At 51.1% G+C, this 22985-nt stretch overlaps 1 long non-coding RNA gene across 1 annotated transcript in view; it reads right to left on the bottom strand.

Annotated features, from left to right (window-relative positions):
• Positions 1–227: 227 nt before the first annotated feature.
• Positions 228–22985, bottom strand: part of LOC114055294 — a 112567-nt gene continuing 89809 nt past the window's right edge. Inside the window, exons 2-3 of the long non-coding RNA XR_003570695.1 lie at positions 8076–8183; positions 228–867 (exon numbers count right to left, since the gene is read on the bottom strand). This is a non-coding gene — a long non-coding RNA (uncharacterized LOC114055294). The remainder of the gene's footprint in view (positions 868–8075; positions 8184–22985) is intronic.

Genomic DNA, 22985 nt, shown 5'->3' with positions numbered 1-22985 from the left:
CTCCCCTAAACACCCCCCCGGTGGGACCCTGAAGTACAACAGACCCTCCCCTAAACACCCCCCCCCGGGTGGGACCCACGCCTAAAAATCATCCCTGGTGGGACCCTGAAGTGCAACACACCTTCCCCTAAACCCCCTCCCACGGTGGGACCCTCCCCTAAACAACTCATCCCCCCGAATACTTCCCCCAGCAACCCCCTGCCGGTATAAAATAAATTAAACACCTAGAACAGTGATTCCCACCCAGCCTGAGAACTTTGCTCGTGAGCAAAAATAAACCTGGGCAATTAATTCTCCATCAGTTAAAGGAAAAAAACACCCCAAAACCAAACCAATAAAATCATTTCAACCAACAAGCCCTGGACAACCTGAATGGTCGGGGGTTTTCTCTTGGAGTCTTTGTGTGGCATTTTCCATACCTGAGGGCTTCTGCCTAAATTTCTGTCACGTTTCCCCAAACCTGCCCTAATACACCTAAGAACCTTATTTAAATATGGATAAAAACAGTACTTTTTTTTTTTTTTAATAGAAAACCTAATCAGTGTAATATTAGGGATCCCCAAATACCCCATTTAGAATCAGTACTCTGTGTGCCACCGAGGTTTGCACCAGCACAACTGCAGTATGAAATAGGTCCTGTGACTTTGGGGTCACTTCTGCAACTTCTGACCTTTTAGGACCAGGGGCAAAGCTCCTTTTCCCTGCCATTTTTGGGAGGGGTTTGAGGAAAAGTGTGGTTAAAAATGTAAAAAAAAAAATCACGTCAAACCTGTCAGGGACCTGCTGCCTCTGCCACTGGGTTCCAAACTGCTCTGGCCAAGGGACTGATGGTCCATCCAGTGCTGTCCCACTCCGATTGGCTCCTGCCTGGAGTAGGAAAAAACTGTGAGTAGACTCAGGTGATGCTATTTTTGGGCACTCACCCACTTCATGTGGAAATCCTGTGCCGGGGGGGCTCAGACTCGCCCACCCCCAGAGCAGCCACATTTCACACCTGGACCACGGTTTGGAGCCCCTGGCAAAGGTCACCCAACATCCCACTGGGGTGGAAAAACGCCTTTTTTCATGGTGAGGAATAAAAGCAAGTGAAAAGACTGGAAAAAAAAAATCAGCTTCAGACATGGAAGCAGAAACTGGGATTTCCTGGATCTCATGGAATCACAGAATGGTTTAGACTGGAAGGGACCTTAAAGCCCATCTCATTCCACCCCCTGCCATAGGCAGGGACACCTCCCACCAGCCCAGGTGTCCATCCAACCTGCCTTGGACACTTCCAGTGATGGCTCTTGGACCCAGACGGGATCCCTGCCCACCCTGAGGCTGCTCCAGAGATGTTCCAACGCTTGTTTAAAATCCACACTGATTTCCCTGTCCTGCATGACCCCAGGATTCACCTCCCTAAACGCAGCTGATGCTTTTCTTCCCAACGCTGTCCTCACAAACTGTCATCCAAATTATAAGATGCCACCAATGTGCAATTGCCAACATTTAAATATATATAAATCTTAAATATAGCGCTGCTTAAACCAAGGGCAGGGTATTATTTCAGCAAGCAATGTCCCACTGCTTATCCAACGCTCTATAATCATGGATGTGCTCCATGGCAGGAAGAACAATGGAGCTTTCATGGGATCTGGAGCAGCCCAGCATCTCCAGGGGCACAGGTATGTGATGGAGTCCCCATTCCACCAGGAGTGCCATCCATCCCGGCTCCTGCAACAACAGCACATTGTTCCCTGCTCTAATGTGGGCGAGACAAACAGAGCCCTCAATTGTGCTTGTCACAATGCACATATAATTTATAGTAATGTTGGTTATTAAAGGATTTCTAGTGATTAACAGCAATGTGCTCTTTCACTGCCTTTCCCCCCACCCCCCTCTTTTTTTTTTTTTCTCCCTGTCTGTCATAATAACAAACATTCCTGGGAGATGCTCTGGAACACATCCTATAGGTCTTGGCAGAAAAGCTGGAGAGAAGCTCTTGAAAGCCTGCCAGTCTTATCTGACATGGATCTCCCAGGTACTATAGGAAGCCAAATGCTCCTGGGTCCAGGAGGACTGTGGGTGGTCAGGAGGGCACTGGAGCCTCTTCCCAAAGCCAAACTGCAGCCAGGATTGGGGGGAAAAGGGACCAGCCCTGCCACTGTGTCCCCACCAGCACCCTCAGCACCATCAGCAGAGCCCAGACTTGCAGGCACAGGCTGGGGGTGCTGCAGGTTTTCAGGAAGGAAAATCAATTCCATCATTTTCTGCCTTTTTTCTTTTTTTTTAAACCTCCATTATTTTGTATATTTCTGGGCAAAAAGAAGGATGCAGGGGTTAAAACATAAAATTAAACCATGAACAAATGAAAAGCAATATTTTCACAAAATGAATAATTGCCACTTAAATAATGTTGTAACAGCTTGATTTATAGGTTATTTTAATGCCTCGAAAATGGGGCTCAATGCCAAGGGCTGGTGGAGGCTGGGGGGACAAACTGCACCCCCATTTCACTGCCAGGGAACAGGAGCCCAACCAGAGAAACCACCACGAAACCGCAGTGCCAGAACTGCCAAAATCTGAAATGCCTCGTAAAACCAGGCTGGCTTTGCTGGCAGCTGATTTTGAAAGGAACCAGGGGGAAAAAAAAAAAAGAAGTTTTGACAACATCAGAATGTCCCGTTTCCTTTGTTTTGATGACATTGCCGCAGTTTTCCAGATCAGACCGACTCTCTGCGTTTTACTCTTGCAGATGTAACACTCTGAGCAGTAACAGGCTGTGATGGGACCTTGGACCCTCTTCAAAATGGAAAAAAGCGAAAATCAGAACAAGGTGTTTTGATAAATCCACAGTTAAAACAAAAAATAATAATAATAATAATAAAAAAAAGACGTTTGAAGCATTTTCCTCCATGGAGAATTTCCCAACTGCTGGACTCCACATTCTCAGACCCCCCCCTGGCTTCTTGAAACCCTTCCTGCAGAGGGTGGGATCTCACCCAGCACCTCGGCACGTGCCCCCATCCAGGGTGAGCTGCAACCACTGCAAAGCCCATCCCAGTGGATGCAGCCACTCAGGGATGCAATCTTTCCTGGGATGTGGAGTCATAAAACAGTTTGGGCTGGAAGGGACCTTTAAAGTTATGGAGTTCCACCCCCTGCCATGGGCAGGGACACCTTCCACCAGCCCAGGCTGCTCCAACCTGGCCTTGGACACTTCCAGGGATCCAGGGGCAGCCACAGCTTCTCTGGGCAACCTGTGCCAGGGCCTGCCCACCCTCATAGCCAACAATTCCTTCCCAATATCCCATCTAACTCTGCCATTCCCTGTGTCCTGTCCCTCCATCCCTTGTCCCCAGTCCCTCTCCAGCTCTCCTGAAGCCCCTTCAGGCCCTGGAAGGTGCTCTCAGGTCTCCCTGGATCCTCTTCAGGCCCTGCAAGGGGCTCTCAGGTCTCCCTGGATCCTTCCCTTCTCCAGGTGAACCCCCCCAGCTCTCCCAGCCTCCCTGCACATCTCCTCCCCGAGAACCTGGGACACCTCTTGCCTTGCCAGGAGATGCCCATTTTGGTGCATTCAAATCCCAGCCCAGTGATTATTTTTGCCCTGGCACTTTTCCTCCAGGTGGGATCAAGGTTTCTCCATCCAGTGGTTCCATCCAAATCCCACCAGATCTGGTGGCGCCACGGCAGGTGCTGCATCTGCTGCCCATAGACCTCGGGGGGTGAATTGAGGCCCCAGCAGCCAAATTGCTCAGGGATGAGTTGAAATGAAGTATCCTCCAAAACTGATCAGAACCAGGAAGGAGGAAAAAAAAGAGACAAAATCCAACAGAAATTCACCAAATGCCACATTTCACCAGGAATTAATGTTAATGGGTTAATGGAAACTCCACAAGGCAGGAGCTGCTGAGTTTCCAGGCTTTTCAAGGCCCTTCCCACGAGTATCTGCTGTGGGTGGGGACAAGCTGACTCACACTTTCCAGGGCTGTAGTAACATTTCAACACCCCGGCGCTCCAGCCTTGGGGACTGATGGCAAAAGAGCACGTTCCCAGCAGAGGGGTTGGGAAGTTCTTGTGACAAAATGTTTTCTTGGGTCAGAAGCATGTCAGTTTGGCAAAACCAAAACTGGTTTGGTTGTTGGTTTTGGTGGTTTTTTTTTTTGTTTTTTTTTTTTTGTTTTTTTTTGGTAGCAAACTACCAATTTCCACAAAATGCTGCTTGGAAAAGTTTTCTTGGGAGCAGGCCTGGATTTCTAGTCAAGCCCACAGGGGGAAAATCACCTCCCAACTGGTCCTCATGGGTGCTGATGGCATCTATCCATGGTGATCCCCATCCCAGGACAGGCCCCTTGCCTGGAGCAGGGACATGGACTTCTTTAAATCCCTTCTAGGTGGAGCTGGGTCAATTTGTATAAATAATTAATCAGTTATTCAGGGAGAAAGAGTCCAACTTTAAGGCTGGAGAGGAGAGCCCTGATCTGAGATATTGGGTTCAGCTCCCTGGTTTGGGGCAGGACAAACAGGGATTGAAAACCACAAGTCAGGCAGTGCCACGAGTACAGGATTATCCCCTGTGCTGCTGCTCTCATTTTTAGGAAAACAAACTCAAGCCATCCCAGAAAAGCCCTGCTGCAATCCAAGGAAAGCACTGGTGTCTCAGGTTTCCTAGGACAGGAAGGCTGCCCTCATCCAAACCCTTTGCCAGCCTCCACAGCAGAGAAAAGTGTTTTTCTCCCCTTAATCGAAGATTAATTTTTCCCATGGGAGAAGAAGCCAAAGGGACACCTTGGCTCTCGGTCAGTCAGAGGATGACTGTGCCAGTCACACAGTGAAACACGAAGCAGGTGGAGCATCTTCTCCTGTCCTTCCCAATCGTGCTGAAAATCCCATTTATGAAGACCAATTCTCTCTGAGCAGCCTCAGACACCCTCAGAAAATCCAGAGTCACCTCTGGATGAAAGGATGAAGAGCTCCATGACATGTGGAGGCCTTCCCAGGAGATATGAGGAAGGTGGTTGGCACGGACACAGGACTGCCATCAGACCTTCCGTGTTTTCCCTGATGCCACTGACAGGGATTTTCTGCGTCCTTTGGAATGGATGATCAGGTAAAATGAGGCATGTGAGTGCAGAGGATGAAGGCATTGAATCCCAAGCCTCAATCCAGTGCTTTGCCCAGGAGGATTTCCCACCTCGTGGTGATCTGTGAGCCTCCAGTGGATCCCAAAGGTGTGAGCACCGGGATCGGCTCCCGGGACTCGCACGGGGAGGCACCAGAGTGAAGATCCTTCCAGTGGGAAAGAGCCCACAAGGAAGGTGGAGAGGGAACTGGGACAAGAGCCTGGAGTGACAGGACAAGGGGGAATGGCTTCAGACTGACAGAGATGTGGGTTAGGTGGGGTATCAGAACGCAGTTCTTGGCTGGGAGGGTGGGCAGTCCTGGCACAGGTTGCCCTGAGCTGTGGCTGCTCCATCCCTGGAAGTGTTCCAGGCCAGGCTGGATGCTGCTCTGAGCAACCTGGGCTAGTGGAAGGTGTCCCTGCCCGTGGCATTAAAGATGATCTTTAAGGTCCCTTCCAACCCAAACCATCCTATGATTCTGTAAGATGGAGAAGGGGATGGGGAAGGAAAGTCCCATCCAGCCACTCCAAGGACGATGCAGCCCCTGAGGGTGCTGCAGGAGGGAGATGGACATGCTGAATGCAGCCACCCCCCTGCATGACACCACTCTGGGGATTTCCAGACCCACAGAAACTCTACATCTACCTCAGCCTCGTCCCTTCCTTCCCCAGCTGCAGGGGGACCAGCAGCCACCGAGCCCCTCCTGTCCTGCTCTGGCTGGAGGAGCTGAGCAGTATCACACAAATATCACATAAACCAGCTGCTCTGCTCCAAAGGAAGGGAATTACAACCAGAGGAGCCATCTGAAAATCACACCACCCCTTCACAAACACGCAGGAGTTTGTCCTTTTATCATTTATTCAGCAGCCTGTGGAGACAGTCTGCCTTTCTGGAGCCTTTTCCAGGCAGATAACACCCAGTTCTGAAACTGCCCTTTACTTTTCTGTTGGCTTGGCTTTGGTGAATTGTCATTTTTGAGCTGGAAAGGGACTATTTGAGTAAGAAAAACAGCCCAGCTCTGTGTGCTGCCACCACGCTGATCCAGCAACAAACTGTGGAATGTGCCAAGCCCGGTGTCCTTAAAAAAAAATAAATCTCCCCCTCTCCATGTTTACCCAAACAATTTGCAAACACAAAACTGGAAGTTCCCCGGGTGGGGGGAGGATTAAGAAAAGGATTATTCTATTTGGAGCTAGTCCAGAGAGCAAAGGGAGCATATGTAAAAATATATATAAATGTATAGGTCCAAAATGGATTTTAATTGAGGTTTGTTGTGTCCAGTGGTGTTCTGCTGCAAGAAGGAGCTAAAAACACGGTGGGGCTGGAGGAGAAGGGAGGTTGACATCAAAGCAGACCTGAGAAAGGTCAGACCTAAATGGCAACCTGTCCGTTTGTGCAATAGTTTGCTCTCCTATTTCTGATGGTATTTTCTGGGAAGAGCTGGTCGGAGCCAACTAGGGCAGGCTTGTAAAAAGATAATTTTTTTCTCCCTCAGAAAACACGAAGACAGACAGACTGGGCTGCTGGCTTTCCTCCCTTCCCAAGATCTGCTGCCCTGGGCAATTTGCTGTGTTGCAGCAGCTCTTTGCTGGAGTGACTGAGTGGCGTCTGGGCCGCCCCAGAGCAGACGCCAGTCACTCCAGCAAAGAGCTGCTCACCACAGCTTTGGTAAATATTTTCTGCAGTGGTGCAGCAGCGTCTGACAGAGCAGCACTGTTATTTCGTAGGCATCTCCAATAATAACTCGGGGAGAAGCAGCCACAAGACATCAGCAAAAGCTGCTGCCACTGACCAGAACTTTAGAGAAGCAGGAACAGAAGTGGGAAGAGAATAGAAATAGTGAGTGAGTCACTGGCTGGAGAGGCTGAACCCAGCAAGGGAAGATTAAAAAAGACAGGCTTCAAAAGCTGGTCCCGGGACGCTTCTGCGGGATCGGCACGCACTGCGCCGATGCCTCCCCAAAATTCCTGCAACCTCAGAATGGGGACATGAAAAATCACTGTGGGAGAAAGAGAATGTTGTCTTCGGCGTTTTGAGCCTGGACCAAAGGCAGCCAGAGGCACTCATTGCTAAAGAACCAAAACTGCATCTCCTTCCATGTTGAAAGTGTGTTTGGAGTGTCTCTGCTGGCAGCAGGATCCGCGGGGCTTGCTCAGGCAGAGGGATGTGGAAATAGAAAGCAGGATCAGGGAGGAAAGGAGCTGACCCTGAAGTCATTGGCACTGCTGGGTGTTACTGGGAGCAAATCACCCTTAAATAGACACCAGGACACAGCAGGACACAGTCTGGCCCAGCAGTAGCACAGTTGTTGCTTAGACACCCAGCACAGGCTTTGCTGGGAATGGAGATGGTGCTGGAAGCCAGCTGGGTCTCCAGGGAATCTTCTCCATCCCATTGCCACACCACGGAATGAGAAAACCCCTCTCTGAGCAGGCACCCTGAGGGGTTGGTCCTTCTGTGCCTCAGACTGTGCTGAGAAGCCGTCTCTGTCCAGGAATCTGCTGGCTCTGACATCCCAGGCTGTCGGGAGACGATCAGAAGCAGCAGCTCCTTCCCTGAGGCTCTGGGGGTGCCAGCAGCACCTCTCCCTGCTGGGAGCCATCCTGGCCACCAGCAGGGCCTCACATGGGCATGCCAGGCAGCTCTGGGGGTGCAGGTCCTCTCTGCAGACCCCTTTCCATCCTTTGGGCACCACGACTGGGGTTTTCCATAGTTGGACATGCATTTATGACACTGAACCCTTCCACTGGTACTTTGGGGAGCCAAGCCCTTGGAGGGTGTGACTGCTGCAGCACCTTTCACCTTCCATGGACAGTTCCCAGCCAAAACCCGACCATTATTTACCTTCTTAGGTGGGTGATGACCTGGGACCACCCCTCACCATCCAGCCTGATCCATCACCCTGGCCCTTGCCCACCCTTCCCAAATCCAGCCCCTGCTAGAACCAACCTGGCACAGGGAAGGAAAACTGACCTGCTGTCTGGAAACAGCTTCCCATGGCCCATCAGGCTGTCCTGGAGTAATGTGGGATGAGAAGGAGAGGATGGAGCGCTGACAGGAGCAGAAACTTGGTGATGGTACCTGACAGGAAACAAATTTTATATAAGGTGAGTGGGTTTTAGTTCTCAGCCTCTTTTTATTCACTGGTAAATGATTGACGCTCAGTGAGCAGATGTGGTGAACCGAGATCAAACACGTCACGAGAGAGAGAGGAAAGTGTAGAAGAGCTTGGCTGAGTGAGGGACTGGGTGTTGGATCTGCAGGAATCAAGTCCCAGTAATTCTTGTCCCACTTTTCATGGGACCATCTCTCTCTTTGCTGAGCTTCACCCAGCCCTGTGGTGGGAGGACAGGAATCATTGGGAAGGAAAGACAATAAATTGTGCTGCATTAAAGACAACAATCCCCAAAGCCAGGTTAGGACCTGCCAACACGTCCCAAAGCCACCTGAGCTGAGGGCTGTGCCCACATCCCTCCTGGTGACATGAGGTGTGTGGCAACGACCCAGATCTCAGCGAGGACCATCCCTGTGCCCCCCACACACGTGTTCCATGGGCAGGACCACAGGGTGACACGAGCCATCCGTCCCCACATGGGTTATTCCATCGTCATCAGCCAAACAACAGACGCTCCTCCTGCTCGGAAAGCCAGGGTGGCGTTTTTATGAGCTGAGGTTTCCTCCTCCTCTTTTTCTCTTCCCCCCCCCTCCTTTTTTATGGCCTTATCCACAAATGCTGAGAGCCAGAGGGAATTATTTGTTACTTACATTAAAGCAAGAGGCCATCAGACCACAGCCCCACAACCACTCCCCCTATCATTATTTTCTTCTTTTGGGATTTATATGAAGCTCATTATTAAACTTTAGCTAACCCAGACATCCTAACAATGCACCCAGTGCTAATAACTGCTAAGCAGCATTATTAATTATTGTAATTACAGCATTTAAAATCTATTCTGATGATATTAAAGAGAATACTTTCCTACTTTTCCAACCAACAGAAAAAAAAATCCACAAATGTAGCTTATTAACACTAATTCTATTCTTATTGGTAAAACTATTGTTAGATTTCAAAGGCAGTTGGTCTGGGCCCTAAAAAATAGATCCTGCTGGGATGGCAGGGCATGTTTCCAAACTCTGGTGTGGCTTAGCTGGGGTGGCGAGTGGAGGGAGCTTGGCAAGATGAGGAATTCAAATTCTGACAGCACCCAGTTACGAGGGGCATAAATCTATAAATCCATGCATCCCTCTTACAAATTACATCCCCCCTATAACTTAGATCCTCCCTAAAGCTGATTGCAGTGGCGTCCTTACAGGTTTTGGAGAACCAGGATCACCTTTCCAGCGGGAGGTTACGCACAAAAGGTGGGAATAGGAATGGCAGGAAGCACCTACAGGCTCACCTGTGGTGAGCTGTGGGCACAACACAGGGCTGGGATCCTGTGACAGCCTCTCTCACCACTGCCCCTTGCTCTGTAAGGTTCGGTGGAATTATTCATGCTGAGCCCAGACACCCAAACGGCCACACAGACACCGAGCTGCACTTTTAATTAAAGATGTGCCGAGATAAAAAGCTGCAGAAAACAATTTTAAACAATTAAAAATAATATTAGAGGTGTTTGTCTGCCCGATCTGCATGTGTCCTGTGAGCGGCTCAGGGGAGGCTGGCTGCATTTTTACCACGGTCAGGACTTTTTTGGAGCGATTCCCTCCGCTCCACGGGCAGGATGAACCCGCGTCCAGACGTCTCTTTTACTCCAAAGAGTTAAGATTTCACTTGTCAGGCTGTTTTTGTTTCTATTCACATGTCAGTGCCTGTCATTTATTTAGTCAATGGGACATGTCCAAGGGATGGAGACAGACTGGGTTAGTCATTCTGACCGTGGGTCGCCAGTCACTGCAAACTGCCTGAGGTCATTTCCAAAAGCGCCACTAACAATGAGAGGGAAGCTGGGCCCGGGAGACCTGCAGGAAACGCCGTGGAGATTAAAGACAGAGATAGTCCTTTGCAAAAGTACACTGGAGGAATGTTCCCTATGTTCTGTCAACAGAGTTTCTTCCTCGCTCAAGACTGTCTATTTTAAGTCTGAGCCCGCACCAAAAATGGAAATCCTCGCTCCATGGCTATCAGTGGATCTGGGGTTTCTGGGGCTGCCGCAGCGCCACGGCCGAGGAAATGAACCCTCCAGCCCGGCTGGAACAGCTTCAAACAATCCCTCCTTGTGGCAGCTCTGTGCTGGTTAAAGGACAGGTTGTAAAAGCCAGCTGGAGCCCACGGTACCGCCCGGCGTAGCCTGCGAGCATCGTCCCCACCGGTGTCCCCCAACATCCCCTCCCCGCTTACCCCCAGAGCTCAGAATCCCAGAATGGATCAGCTTGGAAGGGACCACGGGTGGGGTCACCTGGTCCAACCTCCCTGCTCAGGCAGGGCCATCCCAGAGCCCACTGGGAGCAGCATCTGGGCCCACGTGGCAGCAGAAACCAAGCAGGGCTGCCAGGGCCACAGCTCAGGCTCCATCCACACTCCCAGCACTGCTTCAAGGGAGGGACTGGAAAAGAAGTGTTGAAACGCACCCAGAAGTATTTGCTGCAGCATCTTGGGCTGAAAAGGAGCCCCGTGACTGCAGATTGGGGGGGGGGGACGGGGACGGGAAATTCCTCTGGTCCCATCTGGGCATCGGGGCAGGGCTGAAACACAAGAGCAGCTTTAGGGGCAGAAATGCACTTTTTAAGCAGAACAGTCCAGGCCACTCTTACTTAACACACAAGGTACCTCTGGGTGTTTTGGAAAACATTAATAACAACCACATGATTGGTGTAAAAGGCTGATTTTTCCATCCAGACACACTATTGTTTTCAGATAAATACATTCCATCGAGCTTTTTTTCTATCTGGACTTTCTGCATCTGTGGCTTTTGCATCCCAGGCACATGGGAACGGGGGTTTTGACCACAGTGGTGGCCCAGGAGGAGCCACCAGATCCCACTGGTTTGGGAATGAGGGACAGGGGCTAAACTTTGCCCTTGCTGTGGGTACGACTGGTGAGGTGGGACAGGGGCTGGAGGTGAGGAAGGGTCAGGAAAAGGAGCTGCACAGTGGATCTGAACTGCTCTGCAGAGATAGAGAAAAGCAGAAAATGCATTTTTTTAGGATGCAAACATCCATCAGACACACACACACACACACACACACACACACACACACACACACATGAGAGTATCCAAATTCCTCAGCGTGGTATTTACAAAGCCCATTCGGAGACACAGACACAGGCCAGCTCCTGCAGATTTTTTTTCCACGTGTCATTAAAGATTCAAATTACAGGGGCAATTTCGAGCCTTTGAAGCCCTTGGTGCTGGTGCTGCCGAGCCCGGGGGCTGCTCCAGGCAGGGTCTGTGTGTGCTGCAGCCCGGAGATAACGCAGAGCCACCAGCGCCCAGCCCGGAGCCAGGAGCGGGCCAGGAATGACGTGAGGAGGCACTGGGGGGAATTTGCTCAGCCTGCAGATAAGGAAAGCATCCTGCTCTGAGCACGGGGTAAACAACTTTTAATACACAAGCGAGTTATCTGCAGAGTCCCACGGGAGGAAGCGGATCTGGCCGAGGCCCCGCAGGCTCTGCCGCGCGGTGTGACACGGCACGGAGCGGGGACCGACACCCAGCCCCGGAGCTGGGGAGCCCGGGAGGTTTTGGGGAGCCTGGCAGCTCAGGGGTGCTGGGGCCAAAGCCCAACCAGCTTGCACAAAGGGAGGGAGAGCCATGGATTTGCCTCCAGGAGGAGGAACGGCGCTCCTGGTCCTTGGTGGCCTTGTGGGTTGCACAGGTAGGGCTCGAACCACCCGAATTAAAGTTCACCCAACAGTTGGGCAAAATCAGAAAGGCTCCAAAAAGAGACTTACAGACTCCTTCCCAACACAAAACTGCCAACAGCAATCATTTTCCCCACTGATTACTCAAAAGACTGAAGATCAGGTGTGTTTTCATTGATAAGGCCAGGAGAGGAGCTGGACAAGGCCAGTTGTCTCCGCACGGCATGATAAGAACTGGGAGAAATAACGAGATCACAGCCACTCCCCTGTGCTCCTTGGGTAGCTGCAGGTTCATCTCTCTGCAGAACAGAGTGCTGGGACCTTGATGAGCATCACTCCCAGGTGGCATCTCTTTCTGGGGCCAGGCAACTGAGGGAGCAGGAGGAGCTGCTCTCCAGTTCAGAGCCTGATTTACGGCTGAGGCCTCAGGGAAAATCACTGACTGCCTTTGTGGTTTCATTTCCCCATCTCGAGAATCTCCTTCATGGGTGATGTGTGAGGGGGAATTAACAGTCAAACTTTGTTTTCGATAAATATTTCAAGATTTGCCTCGTGTTTTATGAATATTTCTGAATGATCTTCCTTGCCCTTGCATAAGGGTCTCTCCCTGCCAGCTCTTTAATGCCTGGAGTGGAGCGATGCCTCTGCTGCAGATTTGGGCTTTCACTGAGTAACAATTAAGCTGCCTCAGCTAAATGTAAAGGCATGTGGAGAAAGCTCTGTGCTGGATGCCAGCAGGAACCACCAAACCAAAGGGTTCCTCTGCAGACACTGAACCAAGGCAGCGCCCAGCACACGACCAGCTCCGAGCCACCCCCAGCACTCCAAAACTCCCCATTTATGTGTGAAGCATAACTAAAAACTCTGTTTTCACCAGCCCAGCGTGATCTGGAAGTGAAGGCACGGGCTTGAAGCTCCTCTGAGCTGAGGCCAGTGGAAATTCAGTGTGGGTTTGACCCCAGGACTGCGCACGCTTTAGTCTCTGCCTGTTTATTGTTACACTCATTAAAACCATCAGGGCTTTTTTGCATCTTAAAAAGTCTTTCCTGACTTCATAAAACATGTGAATGCTTAAGAAGGAATCTGAGTGCAACTGCGTAAGTAGTGACTAACAAGGAGGAATTCTGTGCTGTTCAAAGGGAGTTAATTTGCCTCCAGCCTACCTGGTGCCCTGCTAGCCCTCCCTCAGACATCCTCGCTGATGGCTCATGAGCTCCTCTGCCCACACCAGTGATTTTAAGTTAAAGATTCAAAATTGGCTGTCTCAGACGTGCCCCAGCCCAAGGCCGGTCACTTCCTCACAACCTGGATGTGGAATTTCCATCAGGAGAAATTCAAAGCACTTCAGGATGAAGCGTTTGGACTCTTTGAGTTGAAACCATCTCCATTTCCAACTGACAGTCCATTCTGCTTTTAAAATGCTAGGAAGTTTTGAGAGCAAACCCAGCCACGCATCCAACCAAAGCAACATTTTTTGTCCGAGTCCTCATTTCCCAGAAAAACTGTAAATCGTCGGTTTTATTCAGAACCAGAACGCAAATTTGCAACTGCCAATAATCCCTTTTTATCCCAGATTTGATGTTGTTACAGGCCTTCCTTTCTGGGGCTGCTGGAAGTTGAAGGTGTCATTAAGTGGGCACCTTGCTCTGTCACTAAAATCCAAGACATTTTGTAATCCTGGAATTCCCCAAACTCAGCTCAGGCCTCAGTGGGGCCCTGTCTGAGGGGTGTTCGCAGCTTATTCTCCTCTTGCAGGAAAATAAATCCAGGAGCTAAACCTGATGGAAGGCACACTGCTGCCTGTCACAGGGGCACATGTGGAAACCGGGCAGTGAAAAAAGCCAGCAATGCTCCTCCAACTGCTGCAGAATCCCAGCAGAACGAGGCACGTGGAGAATCTTTGATATTCAGTCAGAGGAGGGGAAAGGCAGGAGCTGGATGATATTGGGTTTTTCACTCCCTGCCATGGGAAAAGCTCCTTGTTTTATTTTCCTGTTGAACAACTGTCTGCTGTGTTTCACACACCAGATTGCTTCTGATGGAGAGCTGCAGCAATCCTGATTCCATCCTTTATTAGCCAGGATGGGAAGGCATAAACAAAAAAACCCACAATATCACTTGCAAAAAGAAACAACTGGGTTAAAAGGGTTGGACTTGGTGATTGGACTTTGGACTGGATATTGGGAAGAAGTTCTTCCCTGGGAGGGTGGGCAGGCCCTGGCACAGGTTGCCCAGAGAAGCTGTGGCTGCCCCTGGATCCCTGGAAGTGTCCCAGGCCAGGTTGGAGCAGCCTGGGATAATGGGAGGTGTCCCTGCCCGTGGCAGGGGGGTGTGGAACGAGATGAGCTTTAATCCAACCCAAACCATTCTGAGATCCCATGATCTTAAAGGTATTTTCCAACCTAAATGGCTCTGCTGCACATGGAACGAGTCTCATTGCCCAGCAAACACCTCAACAGCAATGATGGGAATCACTGGCCAGGACAGACTCACTTTCAGAAGTCAGTCCTGGTTTATCCCTGAACATTCTATGTCTCTGGGCTGGACCTCCTCGCCCTGCCCCTGCCAGGGCCGCTGTGTCTGGGGTCTCCTGTGCTTCACAGGAGGAGGTGGAACAATGCTGCTTTCTGAGCACCCCTCCAGCACACAGGAGCTGGACATTGTTTGCTTTTCCTGTTTTGTTTTGCATGGAATAAAACTCCCCTCTCTGGAGTCACTTCGGCTCCAGAAAGGAGACTATTAATAAACTGAACTGCTTTGGAGAGCCCAAGCCAAATGCCGGCCTTTGAGGGGAAACAAAATAAAATCCATAATTGCTCAGAGCCTTTTCATCCCTGGGAACCTTCCCAGGCACACGTAGTGATTACCCAGAGCTGGAATGTCACCACCTCAGCAGTGACACGGGGAGCCATGGACACGACAGCCCTGCTGGGGCTGGGCTGAAGGAGGTCTGAGGGCACAGCAGGTGCTTTCTCCAGGTTGGATGCTGTTTGGTGGCTTTCAGCAGCTTGTTTTGGGTCTAGAGATGATCATATCAAAGGGGATAAGGAATGGCCCTGTGAGGTCCAGAGGTCCCATGGAAACAGAAGAGGAAGAAAACCGTGGGTGAGATCTTGCTCCAAGTGATGCTTGAGGCCAATGGAGTGGCTCTGGATCTGTGTTAGAGAAGCCCAAACCAGATTTTAGCACCAATTTTTGGAAGGAGATGCATGCAAAAATGGCACAGAGACCAACAGAGGAGGTTGAAACACTGAGTACATGTGCCATTCTGGTAGGGATCTCCCAAAAAACAGAGGGGTTTAGCCCTTTCCCTTTTAAAACTTATAAAATTAACAGACATCTTGGTGAAACACGAAACTGTGCAAGCCAAGAGATCAACTTGCACCCACAGACCACAAACCAGCACCTGCCCCCTCCCCACCTCCCAAAACACACCTGAGCCTAAAGCTCAGGAGTTTTTGAAACATCTTTCACTCAGAATAACTACAGGTTTCACTTTCTTCTAGAATCTCCATCACCAAGAAGGCCTGGCAGCTTCATTTTGATTCAACAGCTGCCTCTCCTTGGCATTACCTCCCCCAACCAACACTGACAGAGGTTACCTCCATTTTCCTCCCTGTTCTTCAGTGAAATCACTGCTTGCCCACAGATGAGGGCTGGTGCCTCCACCAGGATCATCAGTACTTGCCCCTGGCCTTCAGAACACACTGTTCCTGTGCTTCACCTACGGGTTGGGAACACGCTCCCCTCACTCCCCATGGAGTGAGGCTTTGCATCTCCCCCCACCCTCCCCCATCTTCAGGTGCCTGCTCTGCAGGAACTTGCTTTGGCACCATCAGATTAGCTGCTGTTAAACATCACTTATCCTGCTGCTGGTTCTTCCCAGTGAGCAATGAAACATTCCTTAATCCGGGCAGATTAAAGAGGAACGTGTTTCATCACCCATCCCTCGGCTTCAGCCGCCCCATGAGGAGGCAGGAGGTGTTTTGGTTTGGGGGATTGCTCACAGCTCCATCCGGCTGGAGCAGCAGTCGGGTCCGTGATGGACACACAGCCCGGCAGGTCTCAGATATAGGGGGTGGAAACGATTTCCACGGCGCTTTTCCTCAACCTGCTGCGGGTGTTTTGTGCCCTGTGAGAACCCAGCCTGAAGTGGCTGCTGTTTTCAGCACAAACATCCCATGTCCTTCAGCCTCTGGCTCAGCCAGCCCCTCCACCGCTGCTCCAGCCTCCTCTGAGCCCTTCTCCAGGCTCAGCTCGGAGATCTTACTCAGGACCCTGCTATAAACCACAGTGTCAGTGAAGTTCCCACTTTTCAGAGGCATGGATGGACACAAGCAAGCGGGAACAGAGGCAGCAAAGACTGGTGGAACCCTCTGCTAGGAAGCAGAGCCCGTGCTGTGCTGCTCTGCTCTGCCACCACAGGCTGAACCCATTTAGATTTCAACCAAGCTTTTCACTTGCCACCAAAATAAGCAAATTATGGAACTGCTATCCTCCCCAAACCACAGGGTTGTTTTAATGACCTTCCATTTAAGCATTAAGGAGTGAAATGCCTAATCCTGCCGAGTGTGTAAGAATGTGACTCATTCCCTCAACACTGTGAGCTGCCTCCTTTTTGGCAGCTGCAACGAGAGCTGTGTTCAAAATGGCAGGGCTTGGATCTGCTAAAAGAAAATGATAAATACATCCTAACTGCAGGTAATACCTCATATAGCATGTGTGTGTGTGTGAAATAACATTATTCCAGTTGCCAGGCAGCAAACAGGAGGTGCAGTAAAAGAAAGAGATGAACCCCCCGAATATGGGCGTGCACTCAGAATCCTGGGATCCTGGAATGGTTTGGGTGGGAAGGGGCCTCAAAGCTCATCCAGTTCCATGGGCAGGGACACCTCCCACTAGCCCAGGTTGCTCCAAGCCCCATCCAACCTGGCCTGGGACACTCCCAGGGATGGAAGTTGGGTTTATGGTTTATGCTGGGTTTATCAGGTCTTGCCCAATGATGAGCACCAAGATCTGCTCAGTCTGAATAAAAAAAGAAAGGTGATGATTTACAGTAAGCCAGGGCTGTATTCAGACCTCACAGAAACCCCTGAATGTCCTGCCAGTGGCACTCCTGAGCTTCGCACCAGGCTGGACAATGTGGTGGGAGAAATCGTAACGCTGTGGCTGTGACAATCTCCCACGTGGGTGGGTTCTGCTGCTGAAAATGGTGATGGGTCTTGAAGTCAGTTCCTCAAATTTACCTGTGACGTAGCAGAGGGCAAACAAGCAGGGCCAGCCCGTGGCTGTGTGTGTTTCACTGCATCTGCTGTTCATGTACCCGCTTGTTTGTCCACACGTTGAGCAATTAACGGGCTGAGCTCGCCCCTAATGGGTTTTCATCAGCAGAACCCAAAACCACCGAGCCCTCTCCTGCAGTTCTCCAGGCAAGCAGAGCTGCTGCCTTAAGTCTTCCAGCTGGAAAGGGATAATTGCACTATCAGGGAGAGCTCTGGAGATCTCCCAGGAGATGTTCTGGAGCTCCCAGGATCGGGTTCTAAGCACTTGTGATTCACGGGAATAAAGAGTGGGCTGCGTGTTTAAACTTGGCTTTCGAGCTGGCTCCCAGCAAAGAGAGGCCCATACTCCCCTGCATCAGCATGGGACAGGCTGGCTGTAACAGGGCTGGCTGGAATGACCTTCAAAATCAATGCTGAAATTCTAAACTGGCTTCTAAAACCTGGCCTAACCCACACGGGCTCCCAGCAGGAGTGCAAGAAATGCATTTGCATTTCTTTTCGCTTCCTGGGCACTCTTTCAGCTCTTCTCTGGCTGCAGGGGATGCCCCAGCCCCAGCCAGCCATGCACTGGATGTTAGAGGTAGTGCCATTCATCAGCACCCCAAAGTGATGCTCCTTTTTTTATATTAAGGAATGCATTGCACCTGAGTTGTACCCGCTCAAGACCCCCCCTCAAACTGAGCCCCAGCTTCACAGAGCTTAAGCTGGCAGCTCAGAGATATCAGAAACAAACTTAATGTGAAACCTCACAGTTATCTCCCTGGAAAATTAATGGTGTACAGTTATTCCATGGAAGAGACAATTAAAAAAAATAAAACACCAGAAAAAAGAGGCAGAGGAAGCACCAAGCAAGAGAAGAACAAAACAAGCCCCAGGTAAACTCAGTGTACTGAGCTGAGGGGACATTATTTACCAAGTGTGACCTTTGCTGCAAATGTCACCCCTGTTTCTTTTTCCGTTTGAAGATCAGCTCAGTTAAACTGAATTTCACACCCACTGCACGTAACATCTGCCAGTGTGGCTTGTCCAACCTTCCAGCTGGATTCCCAGCAGCCAGAGAGGGAGCAGTGGCATCCCAGCCCTGGGTGCCTCAGCAAACAGCTGCCAAGCAAGGCCTGACCCCTGGATTTAGGGATTTAAGGGCAAGGATTTTCAGCAGGAGTCTCTTCTGTGCCCACAGTTACGAATCTTCAGGGCCCTGCAGACGTTTCTATCAGCCCTGGCCATCACTCAAATCCTTGCAAACAATGACTAAGAGGAGCCCACACGTGGCTGTGAGTGATCCCAGCCTGGCTGTGTCACACGAGTGGCTGTGGGGGGGTCTGCCCACTCAGCCCATCAGGATGTCTTCAAACCCAAGGAATTCTGGCCCCAGGACCACCAGCATTCAACACGGCCAGCGTGGAAATCCACTCTTGCCACGAGAACACTGCTGGGGGCACCCAAGCTGAAAAGAGCAGAGGAAAGTTGGGACAACAAACCCACAGCTCTGGTCACGCCTCCGTGGCAGCTCTGACAGCCTGTGAGTCACCCAGAGAAGATTAGAGGCAAGCTGCCTTCTGTTTTAATGAATGAATAGGCTCTAAGGTTTTTCTAGGGTGTGGAAAAAGATAAGGCTTAAGGAGGAAAGGCAGTTGTCTGCGTAGCCCTCAGGTCTTGTGCTTCCAGCACGTTCCTAGAAACAGCTGCTATTTGATTCTGTAACTTGCAGGTACCTTTGGATCATGCTCTGGACCAACTGCAACCAGTGTAGCTGAATCCTGATCACAGTACATTTCACTGGGGAGGGTTTAGAGGTTTTATGAAGGTCTTCACCCACTGCCAAGTCCCAAAAGCCTTTAGAAGGATCATTCACTGGAGCTGTCACCATGCAGGGAGGGGAATGGTGGAAGAAAACTGTGCTGAGCCTACAGGGATCCCTGGAAATCTGCAGAGGCAGTTGTGGCACCAGGGGCATCTACCACCTACGTAAGCAAAGCAGAGAGACAGGCTGTGACCCTTGCTGCAGCTCCCAGGCAGCAGCAGAAAGCAGCAGTGGCCACCAGGCTGACTGATTTTGCTGGTTTGGATGTCGTGGGGGTGGGAGGCCCACAGAAGAGCATCTCTTTGGCTCTGCACGTAGGTTTGTGGACCAGACCCTACCAGCACTACACAAGGGCTCAGGGAACAAGAAGCTGCTCCACTCCCACCGTCCTGACGCACAGAGCTCCGAGCTCAAACCGGAGCAACGTGCAGCCTGCAGCTCCATCACGGGCTGAAGGCACCTCCACTCTGCCCCTGGGGGCCTTTGGAGGGCTCAGCCCATCAGCTGACCTGCAAGGGCAGAGCTGGCAGTGACGGGGACCCTCTCTTGGAGCATCCCCATGGAGCCTGAGTGGGTCCTTCACTGCAGGTCATTTTTTCCTTATTTTGGTCCCTGCAGTTGAGGGGTTTGAGGGGGGTTATCACACGGGGTGGGCCCTGGCCAGGCAGGCTCCCACCCTGAGGAATGCAGGGCAGCTGGGAGCCTGGAACACCAACACCATCCACAGGGTACACCCTCCTCTGTGTTTGGGATGGCACCTGGAGCTGTTCCAGGGGAGGTGAAAGCCTGGGCAGACACTGTGAGCCACGTGGGGCTGCCACTGGATCCCTCATGCTGAACTTTTTGGACTCCTTGCAGCATGAAACTGTATATTATCCCCTGGCTGGCCCCAGGAGATGTCTGTGAAAGATGCAGCCAGGAATACTCAAGTTCACCCACTGGGGAAACATTGTGTTACGTGATTATTGCAGCCTTCCCCCCTTATCTGGGAGGCAGTTGATGAAGGGCCTGGCGTCAGTCTGGCAACTCTGATGGCTCCCATTTAGCACCCCAGAGCTGCCTATCAGCAGGACGCTGGGGCAGATAGCACAGGGACTATCTAATCACATACCTTTTGCATTAGTGCTGCCATGTATTCCTTCCATTTACAATCAGGAGACCGGACCAGCACTGAATTTTCACAGGAATGAACTGTCAACAACCCCATCCTTCCCAAGGCCTAAAAATGGGTGCTTTATCACAGAGGCCAGTAGACTTCTTTTCTTAGACTTCCAGGCAATGGCCGGAGCAGACTTGGAGCCCCCACGAGCGAGACATGAAGGAGACCTTTCTGAGATAACAGCAGTTCACTTGGCTCTCTCAAGAATGCCTGATGGCTGTTCCTTTTCAAAGCCAGAGTAAGGAAACCAGCTCAATTAGAGCATATCAAGAAAACTTTGTGTCTCCCGGTTTGTTTACCTTTTATCAGTGCTCTTAATACGCTTTCCTGCTTTTCCAAGGGGAGTAGGAGGGCTTTGCCTCGTAAGAAAAATCGAGGGAAGAGGCAGTTTTTTAAAGGAACAAATCAGAGTTAACACCAGGACCCCAAACTTTCTGTGGCTCGGAATTTCCCTCGGTTTGGCTGGGGGATTAAATTTCATTTTGCAGCAGTGCAGGGTTGTGCTCAGCACACGGTGCCAACCTGTGATCTCTCAGGTTGTGTTCAAATAGTCTGTGTAACCATGAGTTCTCTCATGAGCCAGATGCACATCAGGACCTGTCCCAAACGAAGTGCCCAGTGAAACATCCTCCCTAAGGACAGCACCTCCCAACATCTTCCCAGGCCAAGCCCTGACTCGGCAGCAGACTCGGGTTCAGCAGCTCTCAGAGCCTCCACTATGCCATTAATTGCAGGCGTAATTAACCATGGCCAAATCTCACGAAAGTGCCAAATTAGATTTCACTTGAGACAAGCAGATGGATTTGGGATGGCTGGATCAGGCCAAACCCTGCCTGCCACTGAAGCCTGGAAGTCTGGGCCCAGACGGAGAATCAGATTTGCTGCCTTCACATGACTCAGCTTTCCAAGCTGGAATCAGAGGCTCAAATCCCCCCAACCAGAGATGTGGGCACACAGTTCCCCTCAGTGCTTCTGAATTATTCTGAAAAGAAAGGTTTGCTTTTGGAGGTTGGTTGGTTGGTTCATCCCACTTTTATACAAGGCTTTCGTTCCTCCTGCACCCCTCACTAGAACCCTGCCAGTGTCCTGCACCACCACACAGATTCCTCTTGTGCTGAGAAGGGGAAACAATAACAGAAAAAGGAGGAAAATCCTCCATTAAAATATGATTTTAATCCACTGAAAACCCTGGATGAATGGTCAGAAGATTTTTTTTTATGTTTCAGTGACTTATTTCCCACCTGCTGCATCCCAGCACCACACTGAGCTGTTCAAACCTTGCTCTGTGCCCTCTGCTTCCCTCCATCGTGTTTGAGACTTCACTGATGCATCTTTGGGATGATTTAGGAGAGGGGGAACACAAAGCCTGGCCAGTAAAGCTTCCAGCTATCTCCATCTGTAACTCAGGGGCTGGGCTATTAAACATCCAGCCTCACCCTGACCCTCCAGAAAACTAATTTTACTCATTTCCCACTGGGAGATAAAATGCAGGTCTGCTCCCATTCCAGAGTCCCTTGGCTGGGACACAAATATAGCTTTGGAAACACTCTTATCTCTGCTCAAACATCCTTTCAGAAATATGTAACAGCCTGCAAGGGGCTGTCTTGGTACCACTGAGACTCTTCATGGGAGAAACGGGAGCTCAGCCCACAACCAGAGCTTGTCGAGGGGATTTGCTTTCCTCTTAACACCAGCATCCCACAAACCCAGAGGGAGGAACGTGCTACTTGCAGGAGAAGCTTCTCACATTCACCCTGAAGGGAACCTGCCCACCCATGTTGGTTGTCCCTGAGGGTTCAGTCCTCCACGTGCTCAGGGTGAGGTGATGCTGCACCCCCAGCACAGCCCCAGCTCCACAATCATCTCCTGCCTAGAGTGCTCCTGTTACCCAAGACAACTTCTCTGGGATCCCCTGTTTGTCACGTGCTTGCCGTTTTTTAAGGTGCCTCTGACCCTGGAGCAGCTGCAAACAAACCAGGCTTGTATCGACCGCCCCAGGCGGGAGCGCTTCGGAAACGTGGGCATGTTGAGACCTGGGCTGGAACAGCTCTGGGCATGGCTGGGACATCCTCAGCTTGGAGTCCCTGTGCTCTGACAGCTTCCTGAACCTGACCTTGCTCTCGTGTCGGTGACGCTTGGCTCACGTGGGTTTAGATTTCCCAAGCGAAGCTTTGGCACCGCTCCGGTGCCGGTGCCAGGGAGGAAGGAGCCATCGCTGACTCCTGACACATCCGCTGCCCCAGGACATTCAAACCCTGTCTGCCCAAACCATTAAGCACATTTTTGAGGGAAAAAAGGACGAGCTTGGCTTTGCACAGCGGTAACAGTGAAATCCCAGGATGCCTCTCCTCCCCTCCCCTCCCCTCCCCTCCCCTCCCCTCCCCTCCGTGCCAGCCTCACCTGCTCCCTCACACCTCTGCAAAGGGGCTCCTGGCAGCGATGGCTGCGAGCCCAGGGCTCTGTTTGGGTGACTGTCTCCTTGGCAATGTGCAGGGCCAGGCTTGGTGGGAGCTGCTGAGGTGGATTTTGGAGCCTGTCTTGGACTCTTCTCTCAGCAAACCTCAGGATTTCCTCTCCCACAGAGCGAGCAATGGGAGCAGAGTCTGGCAGTGCCCCGGTGAGCCCTCACCCTCATGTGCTTATCCTAAGTTCATCCCTAGGCTTATCCCTAGTGCATCCCAGGCTTATCCTCATCCTGAGGGAGTAGGCAGGGCCATCACAGCATAAAGGAGATGCCCACAAGGTGGATGAATGTGCCATTAGAGAGGCAGAGCTGGAGGAGTCTCCTCCAAACATCTCCCTTGCCCACTCTTGCACTGGGGACTATTCGTGG

This window comes from Empidonax traillii, unplaced genomic scaffold (assembly GCF_003031625.1).
Source record: "Empidonax traillii isolate 1590-97213 ecotype Southwest subspecies unplaced genomic scaffold, ASM303162v1 scaffold52:size1600334, whole genome shotgun sequence".
Lineage (NCBI taxonomy): Eukaryota > Metazoa > Chordata > Aves > Passeriformes > Tyrannidae > Empidonax > Empidonax traillii.
The sequence above is the reverse complement of the archived record's forward strand: the minus strand, read 5'-3'. Positions and strand labels throughout refer to the sequence as shown.